The 14,714-nt window shown below is 46.5% G+C and overlaps 1 non-coding gene across 1 annotated transcript; it reads right to left on the minus strand.

Moving 5' to 3' along the window:
• Positions 1-693: 693 nt before the first annotated feature.
• On the minus strand, positions 694-833 carry LOC147746441 (U11 spliceosomal RNA). The gene has a single exon (XR_015300249.1). It is a non-coding gene; the product is annotated as a U11 spliceosomal RNA (small nuclear RNA).
• Positions 834-14,714: the final 13,881 nt, after the last annotated feature.

Raw genomic sequence — 14,714 nt, forward strand, 5'->3', positions numbered from 1 at the left:
TGATATCGGCTGTTAGCACCAGCTTGTGACTTGGGCGATACATTTATTGCCACTTTGGCTGCAATAAAGTGCCTCTAACTCGGCGATAAGTCTTTGAGAATATGCCCCAAAGGTTTATCCATCCAAGTAATACCCCAGTAACGCCCCCTTGTCGCTAAGCAATGCCAAGCAGCATAACCTGTTTTTGTGAACAAGCAGCATAAACTGTTTTTTTGTGAAATTAAAACCTTAGCTGCTTCGAACGTTCCGCACCAGGTGGGGCTGCGTTGGCCAACGGTCGTTCGCAGCACCAGCCAGCTGAAAAGTGCATACCATGTCATGTGCCAGTTTGTGCTGGTGCGGGGCCTAAAGTTCCCACATTCCCCAGAGAAAAATACTGGCATTGATATGTTCACCTTTTAAGATTCTGGGAAGGCCCAGGCACGATACATAAATAGAAATGTAATTACAGTTGTGCTTAGTTTACTTGTAATTACTGTTTGAAGTGTGTAAAGCTAAGGGATACATAATTTCGGCGTTAGACGAGTTTTGAAGGCCCCCGTCCCAAAATCCCTTTCAAGGCTTTAATATTTCAGGACTAAACTTCTGAGCACCCTAACAGTACAATACATAAAGATATAACTGTCTTGGTCATACCCCACTTATACATAAGTTTGTCAGGGGACAGCTTTGATCTTATATTAACAGTTCGATTGGGGCGCACGGACAGTCGGTCACCAGCAGCCCCGTTAACAAAAATTATGTTTCCGAAATCTCTTGATATCGATTCCGCACAAAGAGCTCCAGGTTGCCCCGAAGCTCCATGTGTGCCACTCACGGCAGAAACCCTTTTTACCGTAACGGACTTGGTAAAACAGTCCGGCTGATGGCTAGTTCTATGTCTATTAGCGCGAGTACAAAATGTCATTTTTATACCACGGCGAATGCCTTTAGGAAAAATCGTGAGCATGCGTAAAGAAATTGTTGGTCTTCAGCTAAACTTTCATCATAATTCACGGTAAACAACACTGCGTAATATGCAAATGAGCATTGCATGCTGGGAAAAAAAGAAAGCTTGGCGGGTGAGCCTACCCCGGTCTGTTCCATCTTTGGCCCTAGATTTGAAATTGGATGTTTACGGAGGATCGCACTCACAGTCACAACTCCTGGATTTAATCATTTTCAAACACATGTTGGGTCACTCTTTTGTGTGTGAAAATAAATGGAAATAAATATGGTTGTCCTTTTGTGGAATCCACCCGGGAAACGGTTCAGTCTACTATGCATCCTGGGACTTGTAGTCCTTGTTTTGTACCGGCTTAACTGGATTATAGAGGACAAATCACAAGTCTTTATATATTGGAAATTACAGCCTTCGATTCCGCTGCAGTCTTAAATTTCGTAGCTGATTGGTTGTCATTAGCCATCCCACAACACCTGTGGCCCACTGATTCGTAACAGAAACAAGGTACGTCCGTGTTGTGGTGCGCCAGCAGAGAGCAAGCGCCATGATAGAATGGGATAGAGAGGCAGTAAACATACGGACGACGGCGGCCATGTTATGGGACAGAGCGGCTGTAAACAGTACCGTAACAGTTTTGCCCACTCATGGTCAACGCAGACTAAACAGAATAGCATACTAAAGCGAGAAACAAGCATTTGCAATGCAATAGGTCTCGCATTAGGAAAGTGTGAGCTATTGGTATTGTAAATGATACATTTTTTAAATATGTGTTGGCTTTGAAAACATATACATTTATAGCATCGTTATTCACAAAGCCAATAGCTTACATTTTCCTAATGCGTGTCCAATTGGCTATGGCAATGCTTATTGGTAGCGAGCAAGGACAGTACTGTTGTGGTGCTGAGTGATGATGTGGTTGGGCTGAGTGATGTGGTGGTGTCCCAGAGTGATGTGGTGGTGTCCCTGAGTGATGTGGTAGTGTCAGTGGTCGAAGTGGGGGGAAAAAAGTAGGGGAACTGTGGACAGAGAATCGGAGGGCGGGAATAACCCGAGTTCTGGGTCGTGGGCGGAGTGGCCAGAAAGAGCAAATTATTCTTATTTTTAGAATTTGTTTGGCATGTCACTACCCAGTTAGTGATTATTACATTATTTAATTCAACCCATAGATACACGTTTATTTAAGGTTATGAGTTATTGACATTATAATACATTCACAGAGTGGGATTCATTTCCAATCACAGAATGTCACAAATACGCTTGAAAGTGGAATCACAAGCCATTTGCCTCCGAGCCATGGAGTTTCTGACATCAGCACTTCTCCCTCTTTCCACAAGAGCAGTTCAAACATGAATGGCAAAATATCCTAATTTGCAAATGTTTTCTATATAATTATGGCTCTGCAATGTTAGCCACATAATGCATCATCTGCTGCAAAATTTGACAATTTGAACTAATAAATTGTTTGTAGCTCAAGCAGATCAAAAGTTAATAAAAAATGTGTTTCTGCGAAGTGGACGACTCTTTGCAAAGGTTGACTGATCACCTTTCTCACTGATGCATTTATATGTTAAACTGGTACTAATAAGGCAACATCTTTACAGAGGCTGTTAGCATGTGTAAAAATGTAAAAATAATCAGTATCAGAAAATATACTGAATTACGCTGCAGCCTTTTTTTGCTGCATAATTTAGTCAACACTGCAGCATAATTTGTCCTCTGCTGCTGCATAATTCCAGTGACACCCAAAGCAGGCCGCACATGTTAAAAGTGCTTGTGCATGAAGCAGCGAGACCATGAAGTTTGTAAACTTAGTTTGGCGTGCATGCAAATCCTGCATTGCAGACCCCTGGTAAATTGCAGCTACTACTGCTGAAACAAGCCCAATGGAGTAACCAATGGGTGAGGAGGACTGGCCTCAAGGGCAAGGATGGCTTTATCGCTGGTGGATCCCTGTGCACCCCAGCGACTCCCTCCACCACAGATTCCCTCACTACCACCCTTTACCACCCTCAAGTCTCCAGATGCATTTAATTTGATTTACAGCGCCACTGATACCAGTGTAGGGTGTCAGAGCACTTTACATCACACACATTACACAGAGACAATCAATCGTACGTGTGTAAATCACTATATAGGAAATGTTTTATAAGACAAAGGACTACAAGGTGTAGGAGTCATATAACAACCATACTAGTAGTAAGTATAGTTCAATAGTGATTGGTCTGTAGAAACGCAAACTCTGAATTTAGAATGTAATACCATGGTTGGGGGTTCTGTTTAATAACCAGAATTGATTGCTATCCAAATGAACCCTTTTTGGAATATTAGGATAATCAAAGACTGGGGAAAAACCATAATGCTCTAATTTATACCTTGCAGTTTGCATGCAGCTCTTCGATGACAGTTAATAGCTCACTGTTCTATGTTAACCTTTTCCGTGCTGATGACGAGCTCAGCTTGTCATGCAGCACGGTGGCGCTGTTCTGATGGCGAGTTGAGCACGTCATGGCCTCCGCGGAACGCCCACGCGGGGATAATTACCCCGCTGTGCTGGGCATTCCATTTAGCGGGCGTGGCCATGACGAGCTCAGCTCGTCATCAGCACAGCGCCACCGTGCTGCATGACGAGCCAAGCTCGTCATCAGCACTGCGGCGCCGCGCGCGGCCCCCCTCCCCCGCGCCGTGGGGGAATTAGCCCCGCGGCAATGGGGTAAAGATTTTGACTTATAAGCTGCAAGTAATAAAAGGATCTCACTGACAAAAGCAATAGCCCACTGACCAATTTACTTTATGTTCACTTTGTGATCTGCATGGTACATGTTCTTTACAGCAGGCACATTAAACTCTCTGCACTACCTTTCCACAAATCAAAACGTCCACTAGACAAAACACCATCTCCCTCTAGGAAGAACATTAATCACTAGTTATCATGACATTTTTATGTTTGCTGAAAATTGCTGGAGGCCAGGAAGGAGGCAGGAAGTGCTTTTAGAAACATAATATACTTGCAAAAATTACGCCCCCACCTGAAGTCAGCACCTGGATCGCATTAATCGCACTGCTCTAGAGCCACCCTACTCAAGGTTCCTGTGACCGCAGTGACTGAGTCACTGTTGATCTAGGGTGTGATGCGTCATTGGCCTGTTGGCAAGACTGGAGCTGAACTTCAGCAGGAATTGCGGATGTCAAACCTTCAAGGTTAACCCACCCTGGCCACCGCTAGGGTCCACCTGCTGGTTCCAAGGACACCAGGGCTTCTAAGGTCTTGTGGGGCCTTCTAAGGTCTAGCATGGGAATGTGCTCCCTTAGGAGAGTGGTCTGGGGTACTGGTCATGAAGGCTGAACCGGGCTCCCCAGTTCCAAATTCGGCAGCTCTGGCCATAGTGCCACATTCTCTCCCCCACTGAACACTAAACTGTCCCACTAAGAGAAACTCGCACTGCCTTCAACTACAACCTAAATGTGCCCCGCTATAAACACTTGGACATAATTCAAATTGGGCACACGAGTAAAATGCTGCCTGAAAAAAAAAAGCAATAGCATCCTGGAAAAAGCAAACACTCATAGGGAATGCAAGTTTAAGTAAAGCATGTGAAATGTAAGCAGAAACAGGACTTTATTGGTTTCACATTCATTATTCAGAAACTAATTTGTTTTTGCCTTAAAAGGTTAAGGACATATCTACAGGGCCTGGAAGGAACCCGTTTCAATGTCCATTGCTTATATCCTTACAAAACGTAAGCCGTATAGTTTAACAAGACCACATCCTTGAACACAGAGCCGGTGTGCACAATTTATTTTCTAATCCACCCATCAAGAATATATTGCACAGTACCTCCAGCAATGGTGCACTTCTCAACCCAGGGAAAACAATGTTCAAAGAAAGACAAGATAACAAAAGTAGCGCTTCACTGGCAAACTCTGTAAAGTGGCGCTAATGTGTTTGGGTGTGAATAACATCAATTTGGCCACTTTGCGACCACTCTATCTTGCTCTATATTGTTATCTTTCACATTTTGAACTTTTTATTTCTCTCCATCCCCAGGCTGCACTTTTGAATAGAAACATGTCAGAAAAAGACGACATGTCCAGTAAAAGTGTTTTACTTTTTTGTAACCATTTCACAGGAAAACAAATAAACGAGAGGAAAGAGGGTGCAATAACCGTTTCTTGAAGTGACTGTTTTCAGTAAGTGAGGAGAAACAAGATAAAAACAGAGGGAGGAAGAGTAAGAAAGAGGGTGGGAGTGGGCAGCTGACCACGGCAGAGCAGGAGAAATGGACACTGCACTTGTCTTCTCTGAGTAAGAAGCAAGAGACAAGCCTTTTCCTTCTCTGCCCGAACAGCCAGGAACACCTAGCCTTATCTATTGGCTTTTTCTGCCGTCCTTGGATGCGAGTTTAAATTAAAAAAGTAGAGGAATGGAATCCATTAAATTATAGAAGTAGGGGCACGCCGTGCCCTGCCGATCCTGCGCACTTCTACCACTGGGTAGTGTCCCTGAGTGATGTGGTGGTGTCCCTGAGTGATGTGGTGGTGTTCCTGAGTGATGTGGTGGTGTTCCCGAGTGATGTGGTGGTGTCCCTGAGTGATGTGGTGGGGTTCCTGAGTGATGTGGTGGTGTCCCTGTGAGATGTGGTGCAGCAGCACAGAGACTGAAGCTAAGAACACGCAGGGTTGAGTGCTACAAAGCGCGTTCAGTTTATCAAAGCACAGAATGATGGAGCCGGGAAAAAACAAGGGGAAACAGGAAAACACAGGGAGAGTGTATAATGATAGAGGCAGGGAGGGCTGGGGCTTGGACAGCAATCAAGTACGGGGTCGAGAAGGCACTGAATAGGAGAACACGGAAAACACCCAGGGCCAAGGAAGGAAGATGCAAGCACACAGGAGAGCAGGCGGAGACCAGAGGGCAAGGAGTAGCAAGCAAAACAAGCTCTCGGCGTTGTTGTGGTGGAGGGGCGGGGGAGCGGGAGCGCATTCCTTTGAAGTCTGATGCAGGGGGCGAGGGGGCGGCAGCCTTTGAATTCTGATTGGGGGGGAGCGGCAGCCTTTGAAGTCTGATGCGAGGCACAGACAAATGGTGGTGTGTGACTTGGCTGGCGTTGTGCATGCGCGTAGATCAAATGAACTGTGCCTAATCCGCCGCCTTGGTAGACTTTTCGGACCGCTTACTATAATCTCACCGGAGCAATGGGCAAGCGCATTGGCTCAGGCGAGACCTAAAAAGGGGATCAAAGGCAAATATACGACTCCATGGGAAGGTTGCAGAGATAACGTGCTATTAGCAACGTTTATCTCCAATGCGATAAAATAACCGGCGATAGCGGCGAAATGCGTGAATATCGCTGGGAATCCAGCGATATTCAGGCATTATCGCTAATAGGGTCTTAACCTGAATATCCTCCTCCCAAGGGATATACAGGTTAAGAACTGGTCTGAGCAGGCGTTAGTTTTCAGCAATATTCGCACTTAGCGTGAATGTTTTTATCGCTACGCCTGCCTTGCTAATAGGCGATAGCAACGTTAGCAACTGCTTTCAGTCGCTAATTGGTTGGGTACACCCACTTTGCATGTCCTTAGCGATAAATATCGCTGACATGCAAAGCGGGCCCCAAACCGCTCGCTATCATCTAAATCAGGGGTCTCCAACCTTTTCAGTAGTGAGAGCTACTTCTGAACAGTGAAAATTGTCGTGAGCTACTAAAGGCCAAGCAACTTGTGCATTTTTCCAAGAGTACCCCACGCCCAGCTTCATTTACTTTAAGCTTAATTTCGTAAGTTCACCAGGCAAAACAAGAAAATGTTTCCCACATAGGAGCACAAACCAACAAAGAAAACACTTCCAACCACCTGCCCTACACATGCCATAGCTTGCTGAGCATTGTAAGTCAATGCTTCAGTGCCACACATTGGTTACGTTGGCAAGTACTATAAAAATACTGCAACACAGTGCCCACCCCCCTCTTCTTTATTATCAAATAAACAAAGAGAGAAAAGTTATGTTACAAATTAATACATAGGATCTCCTTTCATGTCTGGGCATGTGCAGACTATTAGTTACAGTGAGGAGTGGTGTATTCTGGGCCTTGTTTTTAGTTTGAATTTCACAATAGACAGACAACTGCCCAGGAAACAAAACAGTATTGAATATCACACCATTTGGAATCACCACATGGTACTGGAGAGGTATACCCTATGTATAAAATGGGAACTTTTTTTATTGTGGGGAAGCATTTTTTTTTTAAATAAAGAAGAGTAGGGGATATCCAGCACATTGCCAGCAGATGTTAAAATGGTAGTGTCAAAAATAGGCAGGGTTTCCCACTGATTTTGTTCTTATTTTGGGAAAGCATTTAATTTTCTAACATAGATCATTATTGCTTGATACTTTTGCAGTTTTATATATACAGCGAACTTGACCAAAAAGTCTTGAAGCATTTTATATGTACACCAAATACATTACACAAGGACACATTAATTTTTGAGGCATTTTCCCAGAATTACAGTATGTTGAGACAACATGGAGACTCGAAGCCCGTTCCCCATTTTGAAAGTTGGCAGCTCGGACCCTAACGGCACCTCCTCCCCAATTGAGAAGTTAATTGATGCTTGGGCTCAAAACCTTACCCTTCAGCTGAGTGTCCAGGTCAGGACCTCAACAGTACAGCCATCAGTGATTGACTGAAGCTACTGAACTGTAATTACATAAGTGCATACGAGTACAATGACCCACAATGGGCAAGTTTGCTTGAGAAGCCTGTCCATAGTCTTCATAGGCAGCCCACTGTCTCCCCATGGCTAGTAAATGGCTGCTCGCCCTCAGCGGGATTCAAGTTCATGGCCCTGATTACACCTTACTAAAAAAAGAAATGCAGTTGCTTCGCACTGACCAGATATACACTTATTACCTCCTCGTCCGTCTTCCCCACCACAGTAATCACCATTGAGCCTGCGGCTCCCACAGAAACTCCAAGTAAAAGTTATCATTCTAGTCTCCCTCTCCCTCTCCCAATATGGCCCCCGGTGGCAACAGCCAATCCCATAAAGGGACACATTATCAGCAAAACAATCTGTTTTTTTGTTTCTGCACTACTGCGAGTGCTGTGTGCTTGCGATGCGGGTAGGTGGGGCTAGGTCCTACGTTGGCTGGACTCTGGGTCCTTGTGGGGTTTGATGTCGGGGAATGTTAGTGTTTGTTGTATTTAATTTTTTTTTGTTCCCCTCATCTGCCGCTCTCTCCTTGTCCTGCTATAGCGGACTCGGAGTTTCATGGAGGTTGGTTCTCATGGGATCTGGCCTCCATTACGGGGACACGCGAGTCTTTGACCTGTTTTAGCTGTCTTTTTGACTCGTTTTTAAGTTTTTAAGTTTTATAACGCGCGTCCTGCATAACGGACATTGCGCTGTTCTGGTATGTTGTTCTTCCCCCGTTACTTAACATAGTTGTTGAGCTTCTCCGTTTACTCACCTTGTTTTGCTCCGCTGCATGTTGTAGTATGACGGTGGGTCTGGCGGCTTCGTTAGGAGGGCGTGCCAGACTTCCTCCGCTTTTATCATTGTTTGATGGGCGTGCAGTGGGAGGGTTAGTTGGAGTTGCCTAGTGACGTACGGCCTTTTATGATGGTCGTATTTGCCGTCTGATACCTCTGTTGGTTCCCTTGCTTTTGGTGGTCATGGAGAGTGGTTCATCTCTTGTGGCTGATCCTGGTTCCATAGATGTCTCTTCCGGTTCTGGGGTTGCACTTCCTTCTTTGGATGTCTTGCAAAAAATGATTAATTCTGAGGTGGCTGCTGCTTGCAAGATAAAGTAGCTTTTCCTCCTACTACAAAGGCTAAAACTGATGGTGCTCCTGATCTTGATTCAGATATGGAGGAGGATGTGGACCTCAAGGGACATTTTGTGCAGGGTGCCGACCTGATATGGTGTTTGGTCACAATCGCACAAATTAATTTTTTTCTGATTCTATTGTGGTTTTGGAGGATGATTTCTTTGCGCAATATCAGCATCAAGAACCGGAATCTTTGCCCTTTCATTCATCTGTTTTGAAGGTTTTGGAGACGGAGTGGAAGGATGTGGACAAGGGTGCTTTTCCACGTTTTTTGAATAAGCGTTATGCTTTGCAAGACTTTTCTGTGAAGTTTCCTCCCTCAGTAAAGGTTGATTCATTGACGGCTAGGATGTCATCTCATGGTACTGTTGTTTCAGAGGATTCATCTCCTGCTGACCCGGTGGATCGCAAGGTTGATAGTGGGGTGAAGCACACTTTTGCTGCTGCTAATTTTTCCATCCGGGCGGCGTTCTATTCTTCTTACGCCATCCAATCTTTGCTTAAAGACTTTCAATCATTGGCGGAATTGTTGGACCAGGGGAATGATTTGTCTTCTACGCTGGCTATGATGGAGCGGCAGGTTCGTCTGCTTTCTGACGTTTCATTTGATTATTTAGGGGCGGCTGCTTCTGCGGCAGGGTCTTCTGTCACTGTGAGGAGGCAGTTGTGGCTCCGCTCATGGAAGGCTGATGCTGCGCAGAAGGGTCTGTCAATGAAAATTCCCTTTACTGGTGTGAAGCTGTTTGGTTCCCCTTTGGATGAGATGGTTAAGAAGACGGCGGAAGACCGTAAGCTGCTTGCACCTGACCAGGCTGGTCGCTTCCATGCTTTTAGGTCACAGAGGGCTTTTGGTCCTTCATGGAGGGGCGGTGCACATCAACCCTTTCGTGGGAGGGGGCGTGGCCGGGTTGCTCCTTCCTTCTGCCTCCTACTCTCCCGCTACAAAATCATGACTGGGTTGCTCCTGGAGTGGGTCCAGTTGGGGGTCGTCTGAGTTTCTTCCTGGACTCTGGGAACAAGACTGTTTCAGATCAATGGGTCCTTCAGGTGATTTCCAACGGTTTTCGTCTTGGATTTACCCAGACTCCCCCAGACTGTTTCAGGTCCACTCCTTGTCCCAGAGACGCTCTGAAGAGGGTGGCGCTTTTGGACGGCATCGGTTTCCTAGTGCGAAAAGGAGCAGTGATTCCCGTGCCAGGGGATCAATTGGGGTTGGGAGTTTATTCTATTCTGTTCCTGGTGTCCAAACACACAGGGGATCTCAGAACTGTGATGGATTTGAAATGGGTGAATACTTTTATTCCTCATCAGAAATTCAAGATGGTTTCTCTCCAGGTGATCCTTCCTCTTATTTCTCAAGGGGATTTTCTGGTCTCGATAGACCTACAGGATGCGTATCTCCATGTGCCTGTACACCACGACTCTCAGCAGTTTCTACGGTTCTGCATCCTGGGTCGGCACTATCAGTTTCAGGTATTGCCTTTTGGACTCTGCTCTTCACCCAGAGTTTTTACAAAAGTTCTGGCTCCTCTTGTTAGCCATTTACATGGGGAGGGCATTAGTGTTTTTCCATATCTTGACAATATTTTGATTTCTGCTTCTTCTCTTTCGAAGGTGGAGTTACATGTCCGGAGGGTGTGCCATGTCCTGGAAATTCACGGATTCCTGGTGAATGTCCCGAAGTCCTGCCTGGTTCCTGCACAGGATTTGACTTACATTGGAGAATTTTTCAAGACTCAGTTGGGGATGGTGTTCCTGCCCCCTGCTCGGATTGTGTCTCTGATATCTGCTGTTCGATCTCTGTTGTTGGGTCCTTCTCATCCTGTGAGCCTATGGTTGAGGGTGCAGGGCCTAATGTCAGCATCTTTGTTGGTGGTGCCTTGGGCTCACCAACACATGTATCCGGTGGTGTCCCACATTTTATTGCATTGGGTCGCCTGCTCTCAAGATATGAGTGTATTGATCCCTGTGTCGACCGAGATTCGGGTAGTCCTGGGTTGGTGGTTGGATGAGGTTCATCTGTCTCGGGGTCACCCCTTTCTGGTTCTTCCGTCTCGGATTCTCACTACCGATGCCAGCTTTTGGGCTGGGGTACTACTCTAGGGGATTCGACGACGCAAGGGGTGTGGTCTCACTCTGTGATATCCTGTTCATCCAACTACAAGAAACTGAAGGCGGTTCAGTTGGGCTTGTTGGCATTCTCGGATCTTCTGTTGGGTCACCATGTGCAGGGTCGGACAGACAATCAGGTGGTGATGTCATATATCAACCATCAGGGGGGTTGCAGAGTTATTTCTCTCAGTTGCCTCAGTCGTCGGATGTGTTCTTGGGCGGAGTTACACCTGGCGTCCCTGTCTGCGATTTATCTACCTGGTCGAGAGAACACTGTGGCAGACTGTTTGAGCCGTGTGTTTCCCTCCATAGGGTCGTTGTCACTGACACACTTGATGTTCTGGAAGTTGAGGCGGATGTTTGGTTCTCTGATTGTGGAACTCTTTGCGTCCCGGTCCAATGCCAAGATTTGATGCTTTTGCACAATTATGCCTTGCCGGGATGCTTGGAAGGTGGATGCTCTGTCATTCCGTTGGCCTCAAGGCCTCTTGTATGCCTTTCCCCCTGTTCCCCTGATTCCAGCTGTCTTGCAGAAAATCAAGAGGGAAGGGTCCTTTGTCCTTCTGATTGTTCCTGGGTGGAGTCGTCGCCGTGGTTTCCCATGTTATTGGAATTGGCTGCAACGCCGGGGTGGACATTGCCATTCGCGCCTTTCCCTCTGTTGGGCCCTCTTCTTCCGATCCCTGGGTCTGCGGACCTGGCTCTTGAGAGGAATTCCCTGATCCGTGGTGGTTGTTCGCTGGCTGTTGCTCGTGTTATTCAGCAGTCCCGGAAACCTTCTGCTTTAAAATCCTATGCTAAGCATTGGGACAACTCTGCTTCTTGGTGTCTTCATCACGATTTGTCTGTGGCTTCTTTGGACCCGGCTCATATTCTTGATTTTCTGAATGATGGTTTTGAGTTGGGTTTGGCCATTTCTACTATTTGTGCTCAGTGGGCCGCCATTCAGGCGTTTCATGTCCTTCGTTTGGTTTCGGTGGCTCCTTTGGTGGCGCAGCTTTTTAAATCTCTGTCTTTCCAGTGACCCGTCCTATCCTATGTCCTCCTCCTTGGGACCTTCCGTTGGTCTTACGTTCATTGCAATCGGCTCCTTTCGAGCTTTTGGAGACAATTGATTTGAAGTTTTTTACGCTTAAGGTTGTCTATATTGTGGCAATTGCTTCTGACAGGCGTATTGGGGAGTTGGGAGCTTTCCTACGGTCTGCTCCATTTTTGGTTGTTTTGGTGGATCGTGTGGTCTTGCGCCCTCAACCTACGTTTGTGCCAAAGGTTGATTCCTTCTTTCATCGGTCTGTAGAGGTAGTCCTTCCTGTTCATTGCCCGGATCCTTTTTCGGATGAGGAGTCTCTTTTACATCTTTTGGATGTTCGACGTGCCTTGTTGGTTTATTTATCCCGCACGTCTTCCTTCTGTAAGGTGGACAATTTATTTGTCAATTTTGGTTTGTCCCGTCGAGGTTTGAAACCTTCCCTTTCCACGGTCAGCCGTTGGATTAAGGAGACTATTTTGTTGGTGTATGATTCTGTTTCTGAGTTGCCCTCTCTTCCTATTCAGGGGCGTTCCACCAGGTCTGTTGCAGTCTCCTGGGCGGCGTTTAAAGGGGTCTCCATGGAGGATGTTTGCCGACCTGCCACTTGGTCGTCCCCTCATACATTCATGTTGCATTACCGTCTTCAGTTTGGGGGTGGGGGCTCGGTTTCCTTTGCCTCTTCTGTGCTGAGTGCTAGTGTTCCTTGAGAGGACTTATTTTGTTTGTCTGCCTATTGTTATTAAACTTGTTGTTATACTGCCTTCCTGGTGTGGGATTGTTATATTTAGCTGGTCTCTTTTCTGTCTGTGGGTTTTCATTGTCACCCACATGATGTCACCACTAGAACCTTTGGTGACATCGTGTAGTGTTGATGGCTTAGCCTGGTCTCAACTGGCAGTTGGCACCAGGCAGGCTGAGTGACAAGGAGGTCATTCCTGGTGGGTCTTCGCTATGTCTTTTATTATTATTATCTTGAAGACTTGACATGCAACTAACTTTAATAAAGGAACCATAATAATACACCCGGCTCAAGACATCTATCTACAACAGGGCTGTTTTTCTTTCATGAAGCTGATGTGCTTTGGTATCGGCTCGATGGTGATTACTGTGGCGAGGAAGACGGACGAGGAGGTAATGCCCCGGTTACTTACCGGTAATCTTCATTACTCCGAGTCCTTGTCTTCCTCGCCACAGTATAGTTTCCCTTCCCTCCCGGCCCTCTTGGTGGCTTCATGTATACGGCTTGGATTTCAGATCGTTTTGCTGATTATGTCTCCCTTTATGGGATTGGCTGTTGCCACCGGGGGCCATACTTGGAGTTTCTGTGGGAGCTAGAGGCTCAATGGTGTTTACTGTGGCGATGAAGACATAGACTCGGAGTAATGAAGATTACCGGTAAGTAACCGAGGCATAATCTGGTCAGCTGCCCTGGTTATTTAAACAACATCATACTAAATGCATACTCAATTTCATGCCTACTGCGACCCCCTCTGATCTTGCTGGAACTGGGCCATGAATTCAGTAAGTAAAAGCCAGAACTTTTGAGCTAAAATATTTTCACTGCTAATCAGGCAACACAGTTAACTGAAAACTGCTTTACCTCGCGGTGCTAACTAAGCACTTCTTTTCAATTTATAGCCCCCTCTCCATCTCCCCCCATAGTGCATGCCATCAAGTATTTCGAGAGGTCAACAAATGTGAATGTGCAGCTTGAAGACAACCTCGACCAAAGAATGACTGCTTTAATGTAGACACCAGGGAGAAATCGATTTGCCCAGCTAAGTTTAGCGTGCCACATATTAACCAGGGGAGCATAAAATAGGGCTGGAAAGGCAGCAGCGACGTCTCACCTGAAACCTTTGAAGAATTGCTATCGTTCTAGAAAAGGCTCCACTTCGGCCTCAGCTAACGACCCACGTTGCCCCTGCTCCTCGCATCATAGGATTATAACCACTGCGCTGCAGAATCACACAACTCAATTTATGTCTGCATTTGCATTTTTCAACGTGGAAGCAAGGGTAGTAAGCACCTCGCTTTCCATCTAGTAAAGAATGGTGGTAGCCGACGATAAAATCAAAGGGCCTTGCAGCATTCAGCCGCTTTCACTGACTAATATGTGATGGCAAATATAAAGCGTAGTGTAGTCAATGAAAGCGGCTGAGTGCACGCAAGGCCCTTTGATTTTAACATCTTCTGCCACCGCACTTCTTACTATGGAAGGCAGATATGAAGCGCAGTGCCAGCCCATGTGACAACCAAAGGTCCTTTCATGCACTGAACCGCTTTTGCCGACTATGCAGCTACTATGCCAGAGGCTCACTTTCCGATCTGCTGCTCCACTCTGCCCAAAAGATCCATGTAAAGCGCGTGCCCGTTGAAAAAAGGCTGGTGGCGCGATTCCTGATTGTGCCGGACTACAGGAAGAGCGTCATGTTCCTCTGTCCGCCCCGCCCCAGCTGAGCTCAGTTCGGCTAATCTGAGCAGCTGGTTTTGGAGAGGGCGGGCAAACACTAATAACAAACCTTAAAAGACAATGAAGGGCTAATAAATACATGCTGGAGCGCCGAACGAAAGATTAATTATCAGATGCTGGGCGAGCTACTCCCAAGGGGTCGGCGAGCAACTGGTAGCTCGCGATCGACCGGTTGGAGACACCTGGTTTAGACCTTGGTTTGACCCCCATACAGGAGGTTATCTCAAATCGTCCACTGCTGTATTGGAGGTGTCTCTGTTCCACCCCAGAGCTCCTAAGTTATAGGGATGATCTAGGGGCACTCTTGTCCACAAGGGGTGTGGG

This window comes from Lissotriton vulgaris, chromosome 1_1 (assembly GCF_964263255.1).
Source record: "Lissotriton vulgaris chromosome 1_1, aLisVul1.2, whole genome shotgun sequence".
NCBI lineage: Eukaryota > Metazoa > Chordata > Amphibia > Caudata > Salamandridae > Lissotriton > Lissotriton vulgaris.